The sequence below is a fragment of the Engraulis encrasicolus genome, chromosome 20, assembly GCF_034702125.1.
Source record: "Engraulis encrasicolus isolate BLACKSEA-1 chromosome 20, IST_EnEncr_1.0, whole genome shotgun sequence".
NCBI lineage: Eukaryota > Metazoa > Chordata > Actinopteri > Clupeiformes > Engraulidae > Engraulis > Engraulis encrasicolus.
In genome coordinates this window covers 50,039,725-50,065,721 of record NC_085876.1, presented here as the reverse complement: position 1 = coordinate 50,065,721, position 25,997 = coordinate 50,039,725, and the positions used below count along the sequence as shown (strand labels likewise).

Genomic DNA, 25,997 nt, shown 5'->3' with positions numbered 1-25,997 from the left:
CCTATTTTTAACACCCTCGACAGTTTGCGGGGGTTCGCTAAGCGCGTGCTTGCACTCGGAGCTTATTTGAAATTTACCCCTATTCATTCCCAATGGAGGCCGGAAGCCGATAGGAACCAGGACGTCCTTAAATGCTAACATGAAAGACTACAATCTACTACATGCTTCCGCTTCCGCTGAAGAACTCTATTCCAATTCAATTCAATTCAACATCCTGTAGGGGTGGAGGCAATTCAATAAAAATTCAATTCCACCTCCTGAATTGAATTAAATTAAGAAATTCTGAATTTTGCACAAGTCTGATACAAACACATACACTTTTGACTATAGCCCATTTTTGCTCCCAGCATTCAATGAGTACAGAGACACTCAATCTGGCCAGAGACCTCAGTGACTACTGGTCATGATTTAGTAATACTCAATTTGCACAGAGACACTTAGAGGCCATAGAGCTCGGAAGTGGGTGACATCACGCTGTATGCGGCAGATTAGCATCCATTTCCTAAAGAAATTCCCACCATGTTATGAGCCACAGGGATACAGGTTTGATAAAAAATAAATAAAAGACAGATGTTAACAACCAACATTCTCGTCTCCCGCATTCATTCCTTATTAACCTTTAAGAGTGTGGGTTTTTGAGCATTCTATAAAAAGAATGCGTTCTATAACAATGCAAGATTCTACAATTCCATATTGTATTCATAGAAATAATACAATAGAATGGCCCATGAATGGAGCGGTCAATAGGAACGCTTGCGTCAAACAGGCCGCCATCTTGGAACATGGGAAGCGCCGCGGAGCGCTGCTTTGAAATGAATGAACGTCTATCGGAACCAAGCCAACATGCGGGATTAAATCCGCATAAATTGACATATTTGACTACCGGAGGTTTTTGTTTTTGTTTAATCCTGGTTCGTTACAAAATGTTAGTCATTTACTTACCCTGAAAAATTGATAGTTAAACCATTTTTTGTCAACATAGCCTACATTTACGCTCAACTAATTAGGCCTACCTTTTTCCCATTCATACCAGCTGTACGAGACTTCCTGATGAACAGGGCATAGCCTACCTCGAAAACGTTTACATGGGGGAAAATTAAACATACACATTTCACAAGCAAATAAGTAGGCCTACATTATACTTGGACAAAATATGTACAATGAATCATTAGTTTCTTCATTCCCGTCTGTAAAAAGCGTCAGCTAAGAAGAGCAATGTAATGTAATCTAATGTATGAGTGTATAGCCTACCGTTGTAGGCTATTGGTTACGTTATGGACACTATCTAAATTAGGCTACATTACACTTGAATGTGCCATCATTGTATAGGGCCTACACGAATGCAATATTTGCACAAGTCACAACAGTGAAGGCTGGTTTATTGTTTGGTGCCTTATAATATTTGAGGGCTGCACTAACCAAGCTACAGCACCGTTGTGTCTTATTTCTGGACATCTCCAATAAGACCAGCAATAAGCCCTATGGGCCCAGTTTCAACAATGTGATCACAGGTTAAATCCATAGTTTCCTGAAACCCTTTGATCCTATTCAGCATGTTTACAAATCTACACACATGAAATAAATATTACATAGGCCTACACAGGGTTGGTGAGGTTACTTTTGAAATGTAATAAGCTAAATATGTTATCAGTAATGTAATCCCATTACCATAATATTTAAGCAATGCAACAGATTGCTGTGACTACTTTATTCCCAAATATTTACAATGGTTTCAGTGAATCGTTAAAAAAAAAAAAAAAAGGAAAGCTTAAAGTTTAACTCCAGCCAATTTCAACATGCTCCCACTAAATAATAATAAAAACAACATCTTGATTTATTCCCCAAAACATCCAAAAGGTTATGCAAAATCAGACAACTAGCAAACAGCGATAAACAAAATCTGCCCCCATTAGAATAGCTCAGATCCCGGAAAGGGCTGAGCCGAAAATGTAATTGGCTGGAGTTATCCTTTAAGCAGAGTTTGACAATGAAAGTACACACACAGCAAGTCCTGACCACACTTCAATTTATTGAAAAAAGACAACTATATACACAATCAACATTAGAACCCCGCCACCACCATCCATTAACCAGGTTACTTCAGACATTTCGACGGTAGGGTCACAGGGATGTTGATGTGACGTGCTTTAAAATCAGTTGACGTTGTTGTGGAGGTGTGCCCTCCCTGTTGATATTGGTCAAACCTCCTGCTGTTAGAGTGGTCATCTTAGGATGGTGGGCCAGGTGTGTTAGAGCACGTATGCCCCCTCATCCCTGGTTTTTGTTCACAGGGATGAGGGGGCATACATGCCGTCACACACCTGGACCACCATCCAAAAAGGATAACTCAGTAGGAAGTGTGACCAACCTGTCAATATTGACAGGGAGGGCACACCTCCATAACAACATCAGCTCATTTCAAAGCACATGACACATCAACATCCCTGTGACCCTACCGTCGAAACATATCTGGTAAAATCCAGAAGAACAGCCTCTGAAGACCTCATTTACCCACCTTTCCTCAGGGGAAGATATCTACCTGATCAGGAAATTAGCTAGAAATATGCTCAAGGCTTACGGTCCTATCATCAGTCCCTTTGGAACAGTTAAATGGCAACATATTGTTGATCTGAATAATGTTCAGGATCCTGAGGGTCTTCATGCAGCAAAAACAAGGTGATCAGAAGGCATGTTGACTTCGATGGCCAGAAGATGAAGGTGTCTGTGGCAGCTCAAACATTGCGTTGATCTGTGGCACTGGCGCTCACTGTGCTGAAGGACGCAGGATATCAGCAGTTCACAGCCTGTTCTCCAACTGCTGAGCATTTAAAAAACATTCACATTTTTAAAAACATGCCAAACAGTGACATCAACACAGCAAAACTGAGGGCCTCACATGTTTGTTTCAACAAGCTTATTTTTCGGTCTGTTTTCAAGTAAAACACCCTTGATCTGATAATGGGCCACTTGGTCAAGCTGGTTATCTAGGTGAAACAGTGGTACAAAAAGTAAAAGCAAAGAAACCCTGCCACAGATTCCCTCCAACATAGGTTTGACCTCTCCAAGTAACTGGCTGTGACTCAATATCAGATCAAGAAAATGTCTGTAAAATACTTGTATTGGTAAGAGTTTACAACTAGGTTTTAGGCCTCAAAATTCTAGTTCTACAATTCTAGTGAGTTTTTGGAGGACTGGCGTTCATTTAAGAGTGACATGACTAACTGAGCATTTTTACTTGAAAATAGACAAAAATACGCTTATTGAAATGTGCGGGGCCATCAGTTGTGCCGTGTTGACGTCAGGTGGATAGACAGCTGACATTGCTGTTGGACAACAGCTAGAATTATATTTTTTGTTAAGCACATCTACATGTGTTCATGCACAGTTGTGATGCCCTCCATGTAAATACAAAATGAAAATCCACGAAAAATACCGAGAATGCATAAATGAAAAGGTTCGCTTCATTAATACAATTGAAGATTCCAATATAAAACACTAAAAACATCAGAAATCAAATAAGAAAAGTTACCAAGTGTCTGTAGCCCGTCAACTCAATGCTGACTGGAGGGTCACAAACGCAGACAGTCACCCCATGCCCTCCATGAAGAATGGAACACAGGACTGGAACTACCCTAATAAAAGTTCAAAACAAAACATTAGGAGCCAATATGCATATTATTTACTCAGTTAAAACACAGTACAGTAATCCTTAATTATATGCATGACAGGGGGATCAAGTGATGGTGGCAAATGGCTGCAGCAAGAGAGTGGTAAGAACTTCACAAGTCATGCTTTAAAACGTCCTAGTCAGTCATGCGACTCAGAACAAGTCAAATGATTCAGGGCCCTCATTTATCAAGCGCATCAAACGTGCCTAAATCTACGCACACCCCAGACCATGAGTGCATTGCAATATGCGACCTTGCCTCCTCCACTTGCGCTTGCCTCCTCGTCCCGCCTCCTGGCCCCTCCTCTGTGGAGAAAACGATAAAGTTTCCCAGCTGTCAGCCTAGCCACAACAACTTTTGAGGGACTGTTTTTCATTCACCATCCCACTTGCAAATGAGAAAAAGACTCTACAATTGAGCTTTTGCAAGATATTGAAATATAATGCTGTTGTCAGTGATGTCATCATGACATATTACTTCCTGGTACGAGGAGAGAAGCAAGTGGAGGAGGCAAGGTCGCATATTGCAACGCACGCCATGCGTGCACCGTCCTCCTGTTGAAAGCACCTCCACCTCTGCCGCGGAAATGTCTCCACCTGTGCACTTGCTGCCAGCACTTCATGTGACGCGTGTGTCCGCGTGTGTTCATGTGCGAGAGAGAGAGAAACCCAGACAGTGTTGCCAGATATATGATGATTATCGTATTTGTACCATAATTGTCAATTTTGCTCACTGATCAAAAAAGCATGATGTGCAATCATTTCAGAGTTGTAATTCAGTTCATTTTGATGCCTTGAAACAACAATTTGGGTCTAGTACGATAATCTCCTCCCAGTCCCCAAAAATGATAATTTTGAGGTTTTGGTAGATAATTCAGCATTTTCCAGCTGGCAACACTGAACCCAGATCCCCACATGGGCAAACACAGTATGACACCATCAAGGTTATCTACTTATAAATGCATACATGATGTTCCTTAGTAGAGCCTGAAAGAACAACTCATGATTAATTATGAGATATCATGCAACTAATTGTTTGACTAACCTTGGACAAGTGTTTGGGGAAGTTGAAGTTGAAATTGATGGCTCTCTCAGCCGAACAGTTTGCTCAGGAGGTAAGTGGCAGCATCAGATCAGCGTTGTTTTGGCACAAACCTCTCTCTCTCTCTTCAAAGCCAGAGCCCATGCCCGCCTCCTCCTTCTTTTGGGCCATCTGCACAGAACAAGTTGTAGTAGCAATAACCTTATCAACTTTATACTTCCAGTGCAACGCAGAATAGCAACATTTGGTGCGAGATGTGTACATGATGCTTATGTTTGTGTAACCACGTTAATTACGTGGCGCTTTCTTGAAAACAAAACTTACCAACAGGGTATAGGCACATGAAAGACATGTTTAATTGAAGGTGTTAGCGTAAATTGTACAACTGAGGTTTAGGGAACGCTGTTGTTGACATGTTGCAACAAGCACTGTAACAAGCACGCCTGACAAACTTAAGTTATCCTTGCCGTGTTTTAGTCACTTTTATTCTTCCCTGAATGGCTTTTTAAACAATGAACAAACATGTGGACATCATAGTACATAAAAACAATATTTGATATTCAAGTGTACATCAACTGAGGCACGTACGGAATGTCCGTTGCAACAAACACTGTTGCAACTAGTTAGCTAACTTTAAATGTAGAGATCTATCCGAGATTTTCGCAAGTTCGTCAAACATGGCGCCATAAATATTAATTCACGACTTAAACAAATATCCCAAATATCACCCCTTTTAGACATTTACAAGTGTCACGAGTTAAATCATCGTTGACTTTCCTCAGGAAGCGCTTTTGACTAATACCTACAGGTAGAACTAATGATTCGTACAGGCCAACGTTAGCGTTGCTTGCCTCACAACGTTATTTTCGCCGAACAAAGCGCCAAAGATATTGATTCAGGAACAAAACAAAATAAAAGAAAAGAGTCTTAACTATCGCCTTTATTGGGCATGTCAAGTGTCATCATGTCCTACAGTTAAATCGTCCTTGATTTACCTCAGTGGACCAACTGTGAAATGATATTAGCTCTAGCTATTAGGCTAACAACATTGCTCAAGGCAAACACATCATGCCGTTGTTTGTCACAGAAACTTAATATCGATAACATTCAAAATCACAAGATAACACCTTACCTCATGTTACACCTTCTTTGGCTGTTTTTCGTCCTCTCGTTGCTGCAAGCATAGCGGCACAAATATCCTTCAACTTTACAAAGTGATCACCGACTGGCGTGGCCATAATGGTAAATGAACAGATACCTGATTAGAACCCTGTTCCAAGATGGCGGCGGTACAGACGCATGCCCAGAGGCTGATGGGCCATTCTATTGTATTAGTTCTATGTATTGTATTCAATGACGCCCAGAATTCTAAAGGACTTTCACTGCCCGAACATTCCCGTCACACCGGTGTGACGGTACACTCTTAACAAAAGGTACACCACAACCAACCAACTCCGCCATAGACGGTCCCAAGCCCGGTTGAGAAAGGAGGAGGGTTGGGCGAGGGGTTAGCCTCCCCGTAAAAACCCTTACTGCTACAAAATCGCCAACAAGGAAAAACCAAGACAACCTGGTCCTGGTTGCACAAAACACCTTAAGTTTTCTCCCTTAAGTGTGACCCTTAAGGGCTCATTTTCCCTTAGCTAAGGGATCTACTTAAGGGGGTTGCACAGAATAGAATGCCTTAAGTCCTTCCCTTAGGTAAGGGAAATCCTTAAGGGATTTACTACAGTAAAGAGGAGTTTACAACGGTAGAATTCTATTGTTTCCAAGGAAACTTTTTAAGTCATTCTTGAATATTCTTCTCAAAACATCGTTAACCATTCTGTAGCTATTTATCTATAGGCCTAAACATGGACAATGGTAAGGCTAGAAAGCCAAACTGGTCAGAGGAAGAGAAAGTGGTATTATTAGAGGAATTTAACAAAAGAAAAAACATAATAAAAAAGCAAATTTAACCCTCAAATAACGGCCGCGAAGAAGCAGCAACAATGGGAAGAGACCACCGCGACCATAAACTCGAGAAATAGCCTATGGTGAAGAGGACAGTGGGGGAGGTCAACATTAAAAAAAAATAATTAAAAAAATCCTTGCGGTCCAAGCTAGGAAGGAACAACGCCATTATGTCCATGGCTTAATTGTCGAACCAGATGTCTGGTTATGGAATACTGTGCTCCAACAGTTGTGTGCGTGCATAGGCTATGTGTTTGAGTGGTTCAAAGTGTGATTGTGTGCTCTGATCGTCGCATTGTTGCGGTTGAAATGACATCTTCTTGCATGCATAGCCTACATGAGCCGGGTGCTTGGGATATCGCAGGTAACACCTGACCCAGCATAGCGTTGTTCGCAACATGTGCCCCGCCCGCCTCTTCGCCGGAGCCACTCCGCGCTCCGCGACCTCCCTCTTTACAAATTAAGCACCGCTCCAAACGTTCTCCTCTCTTCTCTTAGCAGACGTGGGCTCTACTCCCCATGCATTATTTTGTATTTGTGATATCATTCCATTTAGGCCTATCTTTAGTTTCTTCCGCGTTGTTTTGGAAGTGTCAAGCGGTAGGCCTAATGCGAATTTTAAGAATAATAGGCTATGGCGCAAGCACTGGAGAAGTGTGTCTCACCTGCATTTTCGAGCTCCTAAAACAACTCCCAAACAACTCCAGTGTCATAATTAACACAGCGAGGATCATTGATCATTGTCATCTTCATGCATGTCAGCAAAATAAATGTGGGGTTTGAGGGCAATAAAAACATTTGGTGATGGTGGGACAGGACGAGACTGTGAGGGAGGAAATTAATGAATGGGCTACCCTAACCCCGCGGCCATAACTTCATCCGAGAATCTTCACAATGAGGAAACACTGAATATACGCACATATTCGAGTAAAAATTAGACGTTTTGTCATGAGGACTTGATGTTACAGGATGATGAAGTGCCACCCAAAAATGTTCTGGCCCATCCAAAGCTGATTTTCTGGCGCCGTGCCTGGCGCAATCATCAGCTGCAAGACGGCAGGGAGAGCACAACTCCTAGCATGGTCCAATTCGAGACGGTCGGATAATTCATATATGGATTGTCTATCAAATCTATAATTAACGGTTCGTCGGTAAGCGTGCCTATCCATTGGGTTCTCCCGGTCGCGGAAAACTCTTATTTGAATCCGTTGATCACGTTGCTGAATGTGCATAAACTCGGCCATGTCTGACTTAAGGCGACGATATCGGTCCCTCAGATATTTTCCCTTAACTTGGTTGTTAAGGTCTTTTGTGCAACGATTTTAAAGAACTTTAAGGGATTTCTTAACTTTAATAGTCAGGGTCATTTTTCCAAAAAGTTGACACCTGAAGGCAAATCATGTTAATTTTCGGCATACAACTGATTTAGGGGTATACAAGGGTGCTGAATCCAAATCTGCCGTATGCCGGACGCAAAAATGTACCGAAATGCCTCAAACGGGCAAAATCCAATATGGCCGCCGCCACCGTGTTAAAATCCTGCAATCACTTTTCTTTTGGACTAAATAAGGTATGAATTTGAAAATAGCACTTATTTTTATGTTTTCAGACATGGGGAAAGCCATTATGTCATCAGATTTAAGCTCAGATTGGAAGAAAATGCTTATGTCATTGGCTGGCAGTCATTTTAAAAGCAGAGAGCCTCATATTGTCAGCGATTTTTAACATTTTTACTAATCTTTCAAGATTCACAGAAAAAATGCTCTTTGTCTCTGTGAACACAAATACTACAGAAAACTACACTGAACTGTCTACTTTCACCTGAAAAAAGAAGTTTGTGTCTACCTTTTTCCATTCTTTAGTTATGGGCAGTAGAACATGGGATGACACCACAAAAAAACACAGATTTTTGACCCCAAAATACTGCACTTCTCTCTGTCCATATTTTTGCTTTAAGGACATATTGTCTTTGATAGTGTTCATGTTTGATGTGCAACATTTTCAGGGGGTTTGAAGGGTGCTTAATGCCAATATGATGTATAAATAAATGTATATTCCCATAGTACATCAAAATGAAGGAATCCAATATGGCCGCCGTCACCAGTCTACAGTGTATGTTTCTTTGATTACACAAGGTAAACTCTTAAGTAGGCTACATTATGTAGCATTAGGTTTTCATACAGGGAGAATTAATTTCCATACTCAGATTTAAGATAGATATCAAAGGAAATTATTTCAGTGTAGTCTGAATTCATGATTGCAACAGGAACATAGGGTGACACAAAAAAAAAACAATATTTTTGGACCCCAAAATACTGCACTTGTCTCAACCCACATTTGTGCTTTAAGGACAAAGTGTCTTTGATAGTGTTCATGTTTGATATGCAGCATTTTCAGGGGTTTTGAAGGGTGCTTAATTCAAATATTCAAATATGCTGTGTATTAGGCTCAAAACCTCTTTAATAGGCCTACCTCAAAATTAATTAATCGAATATGGACGCCATCACCAGACAAGGTGGACTCTTAATTACATTGTAGCTATAGGTTGTCATACATGGAGAATTCATCTCCATACTCAGATTAAAGATTAGAATCAAATGACATGATTTCATAGGTTGAATTCATGTTTACAAGTGACAGTTGACTTTCATGTCAATAAGCTGTTCTTTTGAATGAAAATGTTTTCTCTACTTCCACTTTTATTTTAATGCTTATTATAACATGATGCAATATGTCCACCTCAATCCACCTCTTCCATTATGAGACAAATGTACACACATAAGTCTGAATGTGCCTAAATATAATATGCACATCTACATTTTGTGCATTAGGAATTCATTGTTTGCCGATTTTATTGCGGTGCTTACATTATATCTTTGAATGGTGGAAAGGTGAAACGTGGATCAAAACAGTTTATGTTATTGTGAGGAATTTACTTGATATATGTTCACTCATTCCCAACCATTAGGCCTATCAACCTCCTCCTCTCCAGTGATTTGGCAGGACACACAATATCATGCACTGCATGGCACTTTGGCTGCAAATGCAACAAAAGCAAAGTATGGTGTTTTGCAATGATCAGTCCTATCTAATTCAGATGTCACATGGTTACATAAAATGCCCCACATTATCAAATCTCTATATTGAGTCAGGCCCACACACCCCTTCCTATCCTCCTGCCAGTCACCGAAGTGGGATGGGTGGTATTGAACAGGGCTTTAGTCCCACTGCTCCTGTATCTGCCACTTATACATGGGTTCTCACTGTTTATCAACACAATGTTATGAAGAGGGGCAAGACACTGGCAGCCAACCACGTGAGCTATTTTTTTTTGACAGACAGCGGTTTCCAACAATCAGAGGCTGAGTTGTGCGCGGCTAGGTTCGCAGTCAGGTTATAAACAAAATTTAGAACCCATGTATTCTCAAGGCACACAAAGACATCACAACTTGTGCTTGCCTCATCCAACACTGCATCTGCAAGAAGTGGCATGGAGTACATGGAGTCAAGCAGTTGCTGCAATTCAGCAACTCAAGGAGGGGTGATTAGGAATAGGTTAACTTAGTATACCAAGTAAACAATTTTGGTTAGAGTAGAGGAGGGTGACTGTATGTGCATATATATTTGGTATATATAGGCCTATAAACTGGTATCAGAAGTAGTGTGGAGTCAAGTCTCTTGGCGGAAATAGGATGGTGCGCAAGGTAAATAGAAATGGGCACCCTCCTGTCTTTCTCACAGCACATGAACACAATATTCAAAAAAGGACATTCCAAGTCAGCAAGGACATTCTGATTGTTGATACCTCCTCCTCGTATAACTTAACCCATTGTGTCCTGGAAACACATATAGGTTTTTCAGGATCTTGAGATTTTAGCTGTTTTATTAACTATGTGGGTATGTTAGAGCTGAATGAACACATTACAATGCAAGGGGAGGGTATTGGCTTTAAATGTAACTCATGTCATGTTTGTATGTTCCTCAGAGGCTGAGACATTGCGGATTTAATAGGAAGAGGGCACCCTTTCCCAAAAAGGGCGTAGGACAAAATGGGTTAATTAGCAGTCCATTTTTGAGTATTGTGTTCATGTGCTGTGAGAAAGACAGCCCATTTCTGTGCCTAGGCACCTTAAAACTACCTTTTGCTCTTTTGCCTGCCATTGGCTCTCTCTCTCCAGCTGAGCACCGTTATTGATACACTGCAGATGTACATTCCAGTATATTTTAACTAGGCCAATTTAAAGTCTATCACAATTCTACCAACAGAAGATAACAGACAGACTCTCTTTTCCCCCTGCTCCCCTGTTCAGCAGGGCTGGATCCCCACATGGCTGCATGCTGAGCCCCCATCTAAAGTCTATCCGTCCATGACTGCAGCATGGCCAGCAAAAGGGAGTGAAGGTGGCAGCCTGGTGTACAGAGACCGAGACAAATTTCTCTAGCTCTGAATGAAAAGAAAACCAAAGAGATCATTGCTGCCTTCAGGAGGCACACCTATAGCAAGAATAGACCTAACCCTCTCTGAACTTCCCACTGTCACAGAGCTAAAACATTGTCTTGGACATTATCCTGGTTCTGAGTTCTTGGGTCTCTACAGATGTATCATTGGCACTACAGATGTATCATCAAAGTAAGGACCAAAGACTAAAACCACATTTCACACACATGGACTGTCTGACTGTTCATTACAATCTCTTGTTCCCCTGATCTCCTTCCATCCTCCGGTTGTTGTGAAATAATTGATACAGTGCAATGTGTTGAGCTGAATTCTTGCCGTACTACAGAACAAAGGCCAGCCTTGTAATGAATGGTTATAATTGTCACAGAGTGGCCATCTCAGCTGAAATATGTACATTAAGCAAGACAATCTATGCAATAACTTTGGATGACTGATGTGCAATACCAGCCTGAGTATGTCCTTTGTGTATATATTCACACACACACACACACACACACACACACACACACACACACACACACACACACACACACACACACACACACACACACACACACACACACACACACACACACACTGCCACTCCCTTATCTGTACACTCTATTCTATTCTATTCTATTCTATTCTATTCTATATATTATTCACATCAGTCTGCCTCTTGATCCCCTTTATAGGCCTAGATATACAGTGATCTGAGCACAGCAATTAAACCGGCAAACATGAAGTAATTCCCATTGTACAAAGGATAATATTAGAAAATATTCGATTTCAGACTCTTGTGGTCATTTATTTTTTATGGGTGAAGAGGTGTGGAAACATTGTGTGGTGGTTTGAGGTGGGAACATTTTTCATGGTATAATGCATTAAAGGGATTTTAATAATGCATTGAGAGATTTAAATACAAATGGTCAATTTATGGAAAAGATAATCTCCTGTTGCAAACATGAATTCAGTCTACACTGAAATAATTTCCTTTGATGTATTTCTTAAATCTGAGTATGGAAATTTATTCTCCTTGTATGAAAACCTGATGCTACATAATGTAGGCCTACTTAAGAGTTTACCTTGTGTAATCAAAGAAATGTACACTGTAGACTGGTGACGGCGGCCATATTGGATTCCTTCATTTTGATGTACTATGGGAATTAAAGGCATTAAGCACCCTTCAAACCCCCTGAAAATGTTGTATATCAAACATGAACACTATCAAAGACAATATGTCCTTAAAGCAAATGAGCATGAGCAATGGGCAGTGAGAAGTGCAGTATTTTGGGGTCAAAAATCTGTGCTTTTTTGTGGTGTCATCCCATGTTCTACTGCCCATAACTAAAGAATGGAAAAAGGTAGACACAAACTTCTTTTTTCAGGTGAAAGTAGACAGTTCAGTGCAGTGTTCTGTAGTATTTGTGTTCACAGAAACAAAGAGCATTTTTTTCTGTGGATCTTGAAAGATTAGTAAGAATGTTAAAAATCGCTGACAATATGAGGCTCTCTGCTTTTAAAATGGCTGCCAGCCAATGACATTAGCATTTTCCTCCAATCTGAGCTTAAATCTGATGACATAATGGCTTTCCCCATGTCTGAAAACATAAAAATAAGTGCTATTTTCAAATTCATACCTTATTTAGTCCAAAAGAAAAGTGATTGCAGGATTTTAACACGGTGGCGGCGGCCATATTGGATTTTGCCCGTTTTGAGGCATTTCGGTACATTTTTGCGTCCGGCATACGGCAGATTTGGATTCAGCACCCTTGAATACCCCTAAATCAGTTGTATGCCGAAAATTAACATGATTTGCCTTCAGGACCTTAAATAAGCACCTTTTCAGAAATCCTGCCTAGACTATAAGGGAAACTCTTAAATATTTAAGGGGAAACCCTTAAGGAAAACTTAAGGGGAAATGTTAAGGGTGTTTGTGCAACTGACTTTCACTTAGGGGACCCTTAACTCAGACTTTAAGGGAAATACTTAACTTAAGGTGTTTTGTGCAACCGGGCCCTGGTCCTGGCAGAAGATGGACTTCCAGAAAGGCAAATGATGCGGATTGGTGAAAGCCAGCAACAGCTGGAAGCGACTCCGCTGACTACCATCCTCTCAGGGCATAGGTGAGATGAATGACAATGGAGAAAGATTTGTCAACATGTGCGCCACAGGAAATCATTGGTCATTGGCGGCAGCATCTTCGCCCATCGTAAAATTCATAGAGCAACCTGGGTATCACCGGATTTAACTACCGAAAACCAAATTGATCATGTGTGCATCTCACGCAAGTTCCGAAGATCCCTGCAAGATGTTTGGGTCAGGAGAGGGGCTGATGTTGCCTCAGACCACCACCTCGTCCTGGCCCTCCTTAAACTTAAGCTGAAGAAGACCTGGACAGGAAAAGCAGGACAACATCAAAAGTTCAACACATCACTTCTCAAGGAACCAGCCAAGCAGGAAGAGTTCAAACTTGCCCTCAGCAACAAGTACCAAGTTTTGCAGGAGTTGCTAGAAGAAGAATCTATTGATGAGAACTGGAAAACAATAAAGGACACCATGACGAAAACATGCCAAGAAGCGTTAGGCAACAGGAAGCTGAATCACAAGGACTGGATATCAGCAGACACCCTGAAGAAAATTCAAATATGCAGAGAAAGAAAGGCAACCTTTAACAACAGCCGAACCAGAGCAGAAAAATCAAAAGCACAGGAGGCATACCGTGAGGCAAACAGGTCTGCAAAAGCGAGCATTAAGGTAGACAAACAGAAGTTCATCGACTCAGTGGCAGCTGAGGCAGAGGAAGCAGTTGAACAAGGCAATATGAAAGCACTATACAGCACTACAAGGAAGCTGACAGCAATGAAGAGCTCTGGCGCCGAACAGGTCAACAACCAGTTGATGAAGGAATTCTCAAGAGACGTTGGAGATGGATTGGACACACTCTGCGAAAGCCAACCTCCAACACTACTAGGCAAGCCCTCACATGGAATCCTCAAGGAAAGAGGAGGCAAGGTTGCCTGATTTTCATAGACTTCAGATCACTACCGCGATTCTGGTCTGACCAGGACTATAACGATTAGCATACAGGAAGAACTTTGTTTCCATGGCCTGGTTAACCCGCCTCCCTCGGCTTGCTACTGGTTGAGGGATGTGCCAAAGTTTAAACCAAACATTTCTTAGCCCAATAGAACATCTCTGCTTAAACCACGTCACTGCCTTGAACTTGCCTCTACCCAGGACGGTTGGAAATGCTCAGTTGATTGGTTCCAGACAAAGTGGGTGGAGTTCCCGCTGTAGCGGGATTGAGCAAGCTCTTGGCCCTACTGTGTGTAGCTGAGCCGAAGAAACACATGGCGTCATGATCTACAGGCAGACTACAAGAGGGCTGGCTATACCTGGGAACAACTGGAGAGACTTGCACAGGACAGAGATGCCTGGAGAAACCTTGTTGGTGGTCTATACCCCAGTAGGGGTAATAGGCGTAAGTAAAGTAAGTACACCACAACCACATGGGTGTGTTTATCAAAGGAAATAGATCTGTGATAATGTAATGTCGCTATCCCTCAGCTAATTGGGAATTTTTGAGAGCAACAATCTGACATAGGCTAAGCAAATTTCAGCTCGATGGTAAGTTTTGAAATTATACGGCGATTGGACGTAATGCAGTTATGACATTTTTAAAGGTTTATCAAAAGAGTGTTGTCAGGATTGAAAAATAACATGCATCATGGCTTGTTTAGAAATATTAATTTGCGAGTATAGTGTAGGCCTATGGTGATTACCATGAGTTACCATGGGGCCAGTTAAATTTCATACAAATCTTAATTGTGTAGTCTGCTAGTTCGTTGTGTGCAGTGTGCATTTGTGTGGTGTGTCACAATGACAATCGGACTTGGAGTTTCCCAGTTGGGCTTTCACTTCACCTTCACTTCACTATTGGTGGTAGGCCTACTGCGGCACTTAATTCGCAGAGAAACTTAGAGGCCATTAGTAGCATTGGGTTGAAGTTGTCCCTACCAAAGCTCAAACCAAACCTTGGACACGGCAATTAGCGACAGCACTGGAAATCGGCAAGTGCAGCCTCCCATCTTGTGTAGTGTATCTTCAGTCAATGCAAATCAATAGAGAACATGACCACCTCTGTCAAAAAATGGACTGAAATGGTCAGGCTATAAATATCTACTTAAATCATGCAAGTTTATAAAATACATTTTAACATCAGTTAGTATGGCATTATTAATTATGTACACATTTAGCAACACACATATAGAGAAAAAAAACAGTCGACAGAGGGGACACACAGAAGCCATCAACAAAAGGAGAGGGCGCAAGGTTTGACACCCAGTGTGTGACACCTAGACGACCTTGGTATTGCAGTACTGAGAAGTAATCAGTCATCTTATAACCCTAAGCTTAAAATAAATATGATTTCTGCGGACAAAGACTCGTCTTATTTTCCAATGCGTAATATTACTTTATTTATGAGTGATTCTACGATTCGCCTACGCTTTTGGCCAAAGCAAAATGTCAATTATCAGGGGTTTTTTTTTCAACTAAATGACCTAGATGTTTACATAGTGTATATATTTAAGTTTCCAAACAAACAAATTGCCAAGCTTAATCTTAAATCATTTGATAAATACTCTAATGAAAGCGAACATTTGCTTGATTATTTTGTCAAGAGTGTTATGGACAAATACTATGTCATTTCAAACATATATAAAAATACTACAGAGTTGAAACAACATACGTTTGAAAGTGCTTATGTCCCTTAACAATAATGTTGTCATTAATCTGTGCAACTGATATAGAAAATGTGATTGTTGTCTTAAGTAGAATTTTATGATTCACTGTGATACAGACTGACACATTTTCATTATAAATCCCTGTAACGTCTGATTTGAAATGAGTCACCCTCCTTACACAAGACTTCCTTCTCCAGAGATAATCCCTAGTGTCTGTTCATAGGATTTTTCCAACACATAAGGGATCAATAGTTCAAAAACACTTTCAAAACAGTCAACCGTGTTCCTCAACTGTGTTACGGTCAACAGTGCAGGGGAACAAGTCGGCACTTTTTTAGGAGAAAAAACAGAGCAGACAAACCCATCTCCCTAGAACACAAGTTATGTTGTTTCTTTGTCTGTCAATATGGAGATAAATTGGCAAAAACATACTCCTCTTCAACTGTCATCAGTGTTGCCAGATTGGGCTGGTTCCCTCCCAATTGGGCTGCTTAGTATGGCCGTGTGCAGGTAAAAATGGCATTTATCAGAAAAACCTGCCCACTTTTTGCCATTGAAATCAATAGAATTGGGCGGGATTTTGTGCTTCTAGGCGGGTTTTGAACATTTTTTGGGCTGGAAATCATCAGCCTCATCTGGTAACCCTGACTGTCATAGCTAATTGTAACACCATTGACGGTAACATGGCTTGACATTTCAGCTATTTTTATGGTGTTGTGCTAACTGAGGCCCCCAGAAGTTCCACCACAACACCTTAATCAATTCATGTATTTGTATGCTTTATCTGTGTTTTTCTACATGTGATTTCTAATTCAGATTCTTATGAATATGTTGATAACACAGTTGACAGGCAATTTTCCCACTATGGGAACATGAAAAAGAATGGATTAAATTATGATGAAGAATCAAAACTTACCAAAAAGTCTTCCCATATCCTGCCAAGGAGGATATGACATCACGTGATGATATTCATATGGCCCAAGACCAAACCCTTACTGATTTATGGAGGGGGTTTCAGACCGTGACACGGTCAACACAGTTTTGGTGGACACACACCAAATGGCAAATTTCATGTATAATGGAAAGCACAATGGTCTTTCTGACAGTTTTGTCATATTGTGATGATTTAATTATGTGATGTGAATTAACATTTGCAATCGTCTTGGGCAAAACAAGTTTCTTTACATGCTATATGAAGACTGAATCTGACATTTGGAAAACAGGACGGCATGAAAATGCCCAAAATAAGTATTAAATATTCATTCTTGCTGAGGGAAATAATGTTATGCCTTGACTGTTTGTATTATATGACAGATACATATGTGCTAATGTCCAAAAACATCATTGGTTGCAGTTAATAGTTAGTGGAATTGGCAAATAAAGTCCACGGACCTATAAAAAAAGCGCACACGAATCATAGAATGACCCATGTGTTTGTGTGTTCATCCTGCCATGTACTGTATGTTAACACCCATATTCAGAGTTGTGAAAGAGCAGAAAATTCACCTGTGGTTCAATCTTCCAGGTGGGTCCTCTGTACACATAGGCAGAGTACACTGGGATCCCCTAAGCAGTGTTATACAGGGTGGCATACCTGCAGGCGCACACACACGCGCACACACACACACACACACACACACACACACACACACACACACACACACACACACACACACACGCACACACACACACACACACACTGGACAAAAAAAAGCCCTTTTGGAAAGTTACTTTTTGTCACAATGTAGGCAGGACTGAGTTCCCCCTACACCAATGAGAGGAGACTCAGCAGCACTAATGGACCAATCAGCTTCATGATGAAGACGACGATGACGACGATGGTGATGACAATGATGAAGATGATCAAAGAACAGTGAGGAGGAGAGTGCCGTGGATTGGTTTGGTCTGTACTCCTTCTTTCCAGGCACGCTGCAGTTCAAGGTCCTATTGCAAATAAAGCAGCGCTCACAGTGACGTTGTTGATGAAGACTTAATTCAGGACTGGAGCATCAGATTCAGCATACAGATCAACTGCAAGATACACTCTAAGTCTTAGCTGGAAACAAAGTCCTAAGCAAAACCTAAGACCCAGAGAATCTACTGTCAGTCGCAACCAGAATCTAAGTCCAGAGTGACCCCACTGCAAATAGCAAGACAGCAGAGGTGATCAGCCCGAAGTGTTGCCACTGGGAGTGTCTCAGGAGGGTGTCTCGGTAGAGTAGAGAGTCTTTAGAGCTAGAGAGTCCAGGTCTGGAGCTCCCGTCTTTATTCTGTTCTGACCTCGGGGAAACTCCGTCCTGACCAATCACACACCCAGTTGCCACACTGTGTGTGTGTTGGTGGGTACTGTCTGTGAACACAAAAGACACACACACACACACACACACACACACACACACACACACACACACACACACACACACACACACACACACACACACACACACACGCACACACACACACACACACACACACACACACACACACACACACGACACATGAACACACACATACAGACTCTAGACACATGAACACACACACACACACGTCACAATGTCTAAGCAGTTGTCTTACCTGTAGTGTCTTGTATGATCAGCCCCATGTCTCTGGCAGATCTCTCAGTTTCACAGTGGGTCTTTCTGGTCTGGTCTTGACAATTTCCGAAATCGTTACTGAATTCCCCCTCCACCAATGGGAGAAGACCCAGCAGCACTAACAAACCAATCAGCTTCACGATGAAGGCGACAGTGATGATGATGATGATGATCATGACGATGATGATGATGACGATGATGATGATGATGATGACTGTTCTCTCACAGATCAGAGAATGGTGAGAGCAGCAGAATGACAATTAATAGTGTATAAACACATCACACAAGCACGCATGCTCGCACGCATGCACGCACACACACACACACACACACAGAGAGACAGAGACAGAGAGAGGGAGGGAGACAGAGATACAGACAGACGGGGAGATACAATGTTCCAGAGCTCCTACAACTTTATACTACCCTAAAAGTGGTATAAGCTCAGCAAAGGATTCAAACCAGATTCACATTAGGATGATAGTCTCTTGAACAGATACATGTTAGTCTGCCCCTCTATTCCACCAGGGTCTAGCCTCGTAAACCAGTGCCACCCGCTGGACGCCGACATCCAATACATTACGGCTGGTTTAACAGGCTAAATAGGGTCACTTGTCTGTGATGTCTGCCACTCTATTCCAATGGGGTCACTTGTCTGTGATGTCTGCCACTCTATTCCAATAGGGTCACTTGTCTGTGATGTCATTGTGATGTGTCCTTGGAGATGGTTCTAAAACCTCACCTGAGTATACAGACACTCATTTAGCAGCAGGCCACTGAAGAGTAGGGTTGTATTATTGTTTCCTCCTGGACATTTACACACGCTGCCCATGGAACGGGACTCAGATGGACAGCAAAAGTCAGGGGTGCAGGCCAATCATCATAATGTAAGTACATGAACATCAACACAGCATTATAATATCAGTAAGCATAGGTTTTATAGCTCAGCTTCAACATGAAGACACACACACACACACACACACACACACACACACACACACACACACACACACACACACACACACACACACACACACACACACACACACACACACACACACACACAGAGAGAGAGATATAGATACAGAGACAGAGACAGAGAGAGAGAGAGAGAGAGGGAAGGAGGGAGACAGACAGACAGACAGACAGGGAGAGACAATGTTCCAGATTTCCTACAACTTTATACTACAAGTGGTATACGCTAAAAGGATTCAAACCAGATTCACATCAGGATGATAGTCTCTTGAACAGATACATGTTAGTCTGCCACTCTACTGTATTCCAATAGGGTCACTCACTTGTCTGTGATGTCTGCCACTCTATTCCAATAGGGTCACTTGTCTGTGATGTCATTATGATGAGTCCTCGGAGATAGTTCTAAACCTCACCTGACTATACAGACACTCATTTAGTAGCAGGACACTGAAGAGTGAAGTTGGATTATTGTTTCCTCCTGAACATTTACACACGCCTCACATAGTATGGGACTCAGATGGACTGCAAAAGTCAGGGGTGGAGGCCAATCATCATGGTGTAAATACATGAACATCAACACAGCATTATCATATCAGTAAGCGTTAGGTTTTATACCTCAACTTCAACATAAAGACACACAGACACACAGACCAGACAGACAGAGAGAGAGAGGGGGGGGGGGAGGGAGACAGAGATACAGACAGAGACAATGTTCCAGAGCTCCTACAACTTTATACTACCCTACAATTGGTATAAGCTTAGCAAAGGATTCAAACCAGATTCACCTTAAGATGATAGTCTCTTGAACAGATACATGTTAGTCTGCCACTCTATTCCAATAGGGTCACTTGTATGTGATGGGATGGCTGCCACTGTATTCCCATAGGGTCACTTCTCTGTGATGTCTGCAACTCTATTCCAATAGGGTCACTCGTCTGTGATGTCATTATGATGTGTCCTTGGAGATGGTTCTAAAACCTCACCTGACTATACACTCATTTAGCAGCAGGACACTGAAGAGTACAGTTGGATTATTGTTTCCTCCTGGACATTTACACACGCCTCACATAGTATGGGACTCAGATGGACAGCAAAAGTCAGGGGTGCAGGCCAATCATCATGGTGTACAAGTACATGCACATCAACACAGCATTACCATATCAGTAAGCATATGGCTTTATAGCTCAACTTCAACATGAAGACACACACACGTCTCACACACACACACACACACACACACACACACACACACACACACACACACACACACACACACACACACACACACACACACACACACACACACACACACACACACAGAGCGAAAGAGAGAGAGAGAGAGAGAGAGAGAGAGAGAGAGAGAGAGAGAGAGAGACAGCGACAGAGAGAGACAGAGAGAGAGTAAAAAAAACATGGCTACCAAGAGATCAGCGGATATGTGGTCACTGTACGACTGATGAGGTTGAGACTGAGATGCACTTTCTGCTCCACTGTCCAAAATATGAAGAAATTAGGCAGCAATATTTTCTAATCTTTGCAAAAGAAATATCAAATTTTAACATACAATATGATAATGAAAAGATGGCTTATGTTCTTGAAGAAAGACAGAATTGTAAAAAAAGCAGCAAAATATGTTGCAGCATGCCACACCCTGAGGGACAGTAAGAGTATATAATAAATTGTTCTGGTTTTATGTTTGTGTGTGTGCATGTGCGTGTACGTGTGCATATGCATATATATATATTTTTTTTTACGTTCTTAGTACAAGTATGTGTGTGTGTGCGTGTGCGTGTGCGCGTGCGCGTGCATGTGTTTAACCTTCTCAATGCAAGTGTGTGTGTGTGTGTGTGTGTGTGTGTGTGTGTGTGTGTGTGTGTGTGTGTGTGAGAGAGATGTGTGAGATATTCTTAATACATGTATGCTTAATGTTATTAATTGACAGTGATGTTCTGTTACCCACTTTATGTTATCTCTAAGCTTTGGCAACACTGTTACCAATAGGCATGCCAATAAAGCATATTTGAATAGAATTGAATTGAATTGAGAGAGAGAGAGAGAGAGAGAGAGAGAGAGAGAGAGAGAGAGAGAGAGACAGACAGACAGACAGACAGACAGGGAGAGACAATGTTCCAGAGCTCCTACACCTTGATACCACCCTACAAGTGGTATAAGCTCAGCAAAGGATTCAAACCAGATTCACCGTAGGATTATAGTCTCTTAAACAGATATATGTTAAGGCCAGTTCACACCATAGATTCGCGATGAGACAGGACGGTTGCAGAGAGTTGCAGCGACGAGTTGCAGGGGCGAGTGAATCAGTGTGAATCAATCGTCGCAAGAAGTTGCGAGCTGTTGGATGCCGTTTCAAAAGATTAATCATATCAAATCGCAGTCGCAAGGGGTTTTTTTGTGTTCGGATTGTCCTTTGACTTGATTGAACAATGCCTGCCTGTCTGTCCTACAGTATGCCTTCCCTTTACAGTGCCAGTCTCTGGATTATAGTTATTCATGGTTTTTAGTATAACCATGACAACCATGGTTCGTTACTATGATTTAACCTAACCTAACCCTACTATACTCTTTGCCATAAACCATGGTTCCCCCCCAAACCATGTTTATTAAAACCATGGTCGCCCACCCCCAAAGCTCACTGTATAATGTAATGAATAACTATTAACCATGGTTAGATTTCATAGTAAAACCATGGTCAAATTTTACAAGGGCATAGTTAAACCATGGTAAATCCATAGTTAGACCATGGTTGAACCATAGTCAATCAATGGTAAAACCATAGTCACGAACTGTGCTCCAAAAAACGTGACAACTATTAATAGCTAAACAAACATGGTTTAGTTCTAGTAAAACCATGGTTGATTTTCGTAAGGGTATGTTCACTTTAAGTAATAAAATAAAACATATCATGTAAACTCTGCCCTAAGGTGTTGTCTCCCTTTTATGTTTTGGCTGCCTTGAGCTAGGCAGTCCTAACACATGGGGCTCATGTGGTCTAGAGTTTTATCCTGGAGATGTACTTAAGTGTGGTGCTCGTCTTAAATGGCGTATATCCTCAATGTGAGTTTTGATTTTGACTCAATTGACTCAATTGCCATTAGGGGGAATTAGTCAATTTTTTGTAATACTTAGGGCGGAGTTGACAGGCTTACGATGAGACCAAGAATTGGGATGCTTGTTATGATGAGGTCAAGGGGTTGTTTGTTCAAAAGAGGTTGAGAACAACTGCCCTGGAACTTGCGCCTTAATGTCAATTTAGTATTCTTGAATAACTTTCATATACTGTATACTGACCAGCAAGCCCTGCCACAGCCACAACTCCCCCCACCTGTAACACCTGCTGCCACCTCCAGCACCTCCTGTGGTGCCATCTCAGCCAGCCCCCGCCCTCCAGGTGGCCCTATGGTGCTCTCCACATCCCAGGTGGAGAAGGAACTGGCTAAGCTTGGAACCAGGAAGGCGACAGGTCCTGATGGCATCAGCTCCAGGCTCCTCAAGTCCTGCGCCAAACAGCTGAGTGGAATTGTGGAGCGTCTGTTTAACATGAGCCTGAGGCAACAGAGAGTGCCACAGTTATGGAAAACATTGTGTGTGGTACCAGTGCCAAAAACATCTCGGCCCACTGACCTTAACCACTACCGGCCGGTGGCCCTGACAGCCCACCTGGCAAAGACTCTGGAGCGGCTGGTCCTCTACCACCTGCGCCCCCTGGTGAGCTCATCAGCGGACCCACTGCAGTTCGCCTACCAGCCTGGCATTGGGGTTGAGGACGCCGTCATCTTCCTCACCCAGAGAGCCCTGTCTCACCTAGAGGGGCCTGGGAACACTGTGAGAATCATGTTTTATGATTTCTCCAGTGCTTTTAACACCATCAAACCAGATCTCCTGAGGGACAAGCTGGATCGTGCGGGAGTGCACCACCATCTGTCAGCATGGCTCCTGGACTTCCTGAGCAACAGGCCACAGTATGTGAGGATAAGTGGCTGTGTGTCGGACACTGTGGTCTGTGGCACGGGAGCGCCGCAGGGGACGGTGCTGGCTCCTCTTTTATTCACAATTTACACTGCAGATTTCACACACTACACACCACACTGTCACCTACAAAATTTTTCAGACGACTCAGCAATCGTGGGTCTAATTAATAATGGGGATGAGAGGGAATACAGGGACCTGAACAAGAACTTTGTGGCATGGTGTCAACTGAATCACCTCCAGATAAATGCTGGGAAAACCAAAGAACTAGTTGTGGGCTTCCGCCGGCGCAAAACACAATCCCCTCTCTTACCAGTAAACATCCAGGGTATTGATATAGACATTGTGGACACGTACGAATACCTTGGAGTTCACCTCAACAAAAAATTAGACTGGACTGACAACACCCAGGCTCTCTACAAGAAAGGTCAGAGTAGACTCCACCTGTTGCGGAGACTGAGGTCCTTTGGGGTTCAACAAAACCTACTGAGGACCTTCTACGACTCTGTGGTCTCCTCTGTTGTGTTCTATGGGGTGGTGTGCTGGGGCAGCAGCATTACAGCAGCTGAGGCAAAGAAACTTAACAAACTGGTGAGGAAGGCTGGCTCTGTCCTGGGCTGCAGCCTTGACACTGTGGAAGTGGTGGGGGACAGGAGGATGACGACGAAATTGTCAGCAATCCTGGCTAACACCATCCACCCCCTGCACGGAACAGTGGCAGCCCTGCTGAGCCCACTGAGCAGTAGACTCCTCCACCCAAACTGCAGAACAGAGAGGTCTGCAGTCAGACTATATAATAACACCAAGTCCCTGCGGTAGCCTTGGGGATAATAATGATGATGATGATGATGATGATGGTGGTGGTAGTAGTGATGGCCTTTTTATTTTTATCCTTTTAACTTTTTAACTTGCTTATTTATTATTGTCCTAGCACCCTCTCCTCCTTTTTATGAAGCTGCTAATGCACTTTTTACAAATGCACTTTCACTTTTACTAATGTACTTGTTGTTTTTAACAGAGACATTTCTATTTCTATTTTCCTTAACATCTTTTTTAATCTATCCTACATATACTTTTGACCTCCTGGTCCTGTGTTGTTGTATGTATACTGTCTACTGTCTTTGCACAATCTGTATGTTACTGCTGCAACAAATGAATTTCCCCATGGCGGGATAATTAAAGGCATACTTACTTACTGTATGCACAGAGGCAGAGCCACTGACAGCTTTGCACGGCTGGGTCTGGGACAAAGTCATCTGAAAGCCCCCCTCCTCCATGGGCCTGTGACAACTGATCCCTGCATATAGGTTGAGTCAGTTGTCTCTCTGTACTGTACTGTGCATGTGTCTGTTGGAGTCAGTTGAGGACGACATGGCCGACAGCAACACGTCATGTCGTCCTCATCTGATCTCCTTCAGACTTTGGGTCCTTGCAGTCCAGGGATCACAGATACATCTGTCTGTCTGTCTGTCTGTCTGTCTGTCTCTCTCTCTCTCTCTCTCTCTCTCTCTCTCGCTGTATAGTGTGTGTGTGTGTGTGTGTGTGTGTGTGTGTGTGTGTGTGTGTGTGTGTGTGTGTGTGTGTGTGTGTGTGTGTGTGTGTGTGTGTGTGTGTGTGTGTGTGTGTGTGTGTGTGCGTATGATCAGAGACAAATATCTGTCACCACATCCTTGCTTCTGATTGGCCGATTGGGCTGCCTGCAGACGTTACCTCATCCCCTGTGATATCAGATCATGTCTCTCTCTCTCTCTCTCTCTCTCTCTCTCTCTCTCTCTCTCTCTCTCTCTCTCTCTCTCTCTCTCTGTGTGTGCGTTCTATGATATCAGATCATGTCGCAGTCGGAGTGTGTGAAATGAATTAAGCTGCAGACTCACACACATTTTGGAGAGTTTCTCTCTCAGATACACACATTAGAAAACTCTCTGTCTCTCTGTCTCTCTTTTTTTTAGAAAGTGCGCTCAACTCCCAACTATTTCTTACAAGGTCTACGGGTGCGAGCCAGTGTTAATTTCGTCAACCACGACGATGACGAAAATATTTCGTCAACGCCCCTTTTTCCCTTGACGATGACGAGACGATGACGCACTAAAAATTGCCTCAAGCAAATCAAAATATGACGAAAATAAAAAAAAATATTTTCGTCAAGGAGACTAAGACGAGACGAAATTTACAAGCCATGGACGAATGGACATTAAAAATATATAATTATTTATAATTAATTTGTAATTTGTAATTTGTAATTGTAATATAGGCCTAAGTGTCTTGAACTTCATAGGTGATTGCGCGCTCACGCTGTGTTGCCTCGCTTGTAGCCTATCTGCTGGCAGCCAATGCATGGCGCTGCTCAGTCAGTAGTTCTGTAGCCTAGTAGTTCAGTGAGTCCATTTAAGTTGAGTTTAGGTCCTAAAACATTCCCAGAAAAAGAGAACAAATAGCCGACGTTGAGGGAAGTGTTCATTTTGAAACATGTTCAACAACCCTCTTATCCATGACGAAGACATGTGTTTCTGCAGTAGGTAATGACAGTCGCGCCAATCCTCCTCTGATACTGTCATTCTAAACCTCCTCGAGCTTCCACTATTCTCCTTTTCACTTAGGG

General features: G+C 42.4%; 2 long non-coding RNA genes across 2 annotated transcripts in view; both read right to left on the bottom strand.

Moving 5' to 3' along the window:
* LOC134436733 (uncharacterized) overlaps positions 1–25,997 on the bottom strand; it is a 206,739-nt gene that overhangs the window by 70,312 nt on the left and 110,430 nt on the right. The window lies entirely within an intron of this gene.
* LOC134436728 (uncharacterized) lies at positions 2,010–6,012 on the bottom strand. Its single transcript, XR_010032251.1, has 4 exons — positions 5,842–6,012; positions 4,713–4,880; positions 3,530–3,632; positions 2,010–2,818 (listed from the first exon to the last, which is right to left on the bottom strand). It is a non-coding gene; the product is annotated as an uncharacterized LOC134436728 (long non-coding RNA).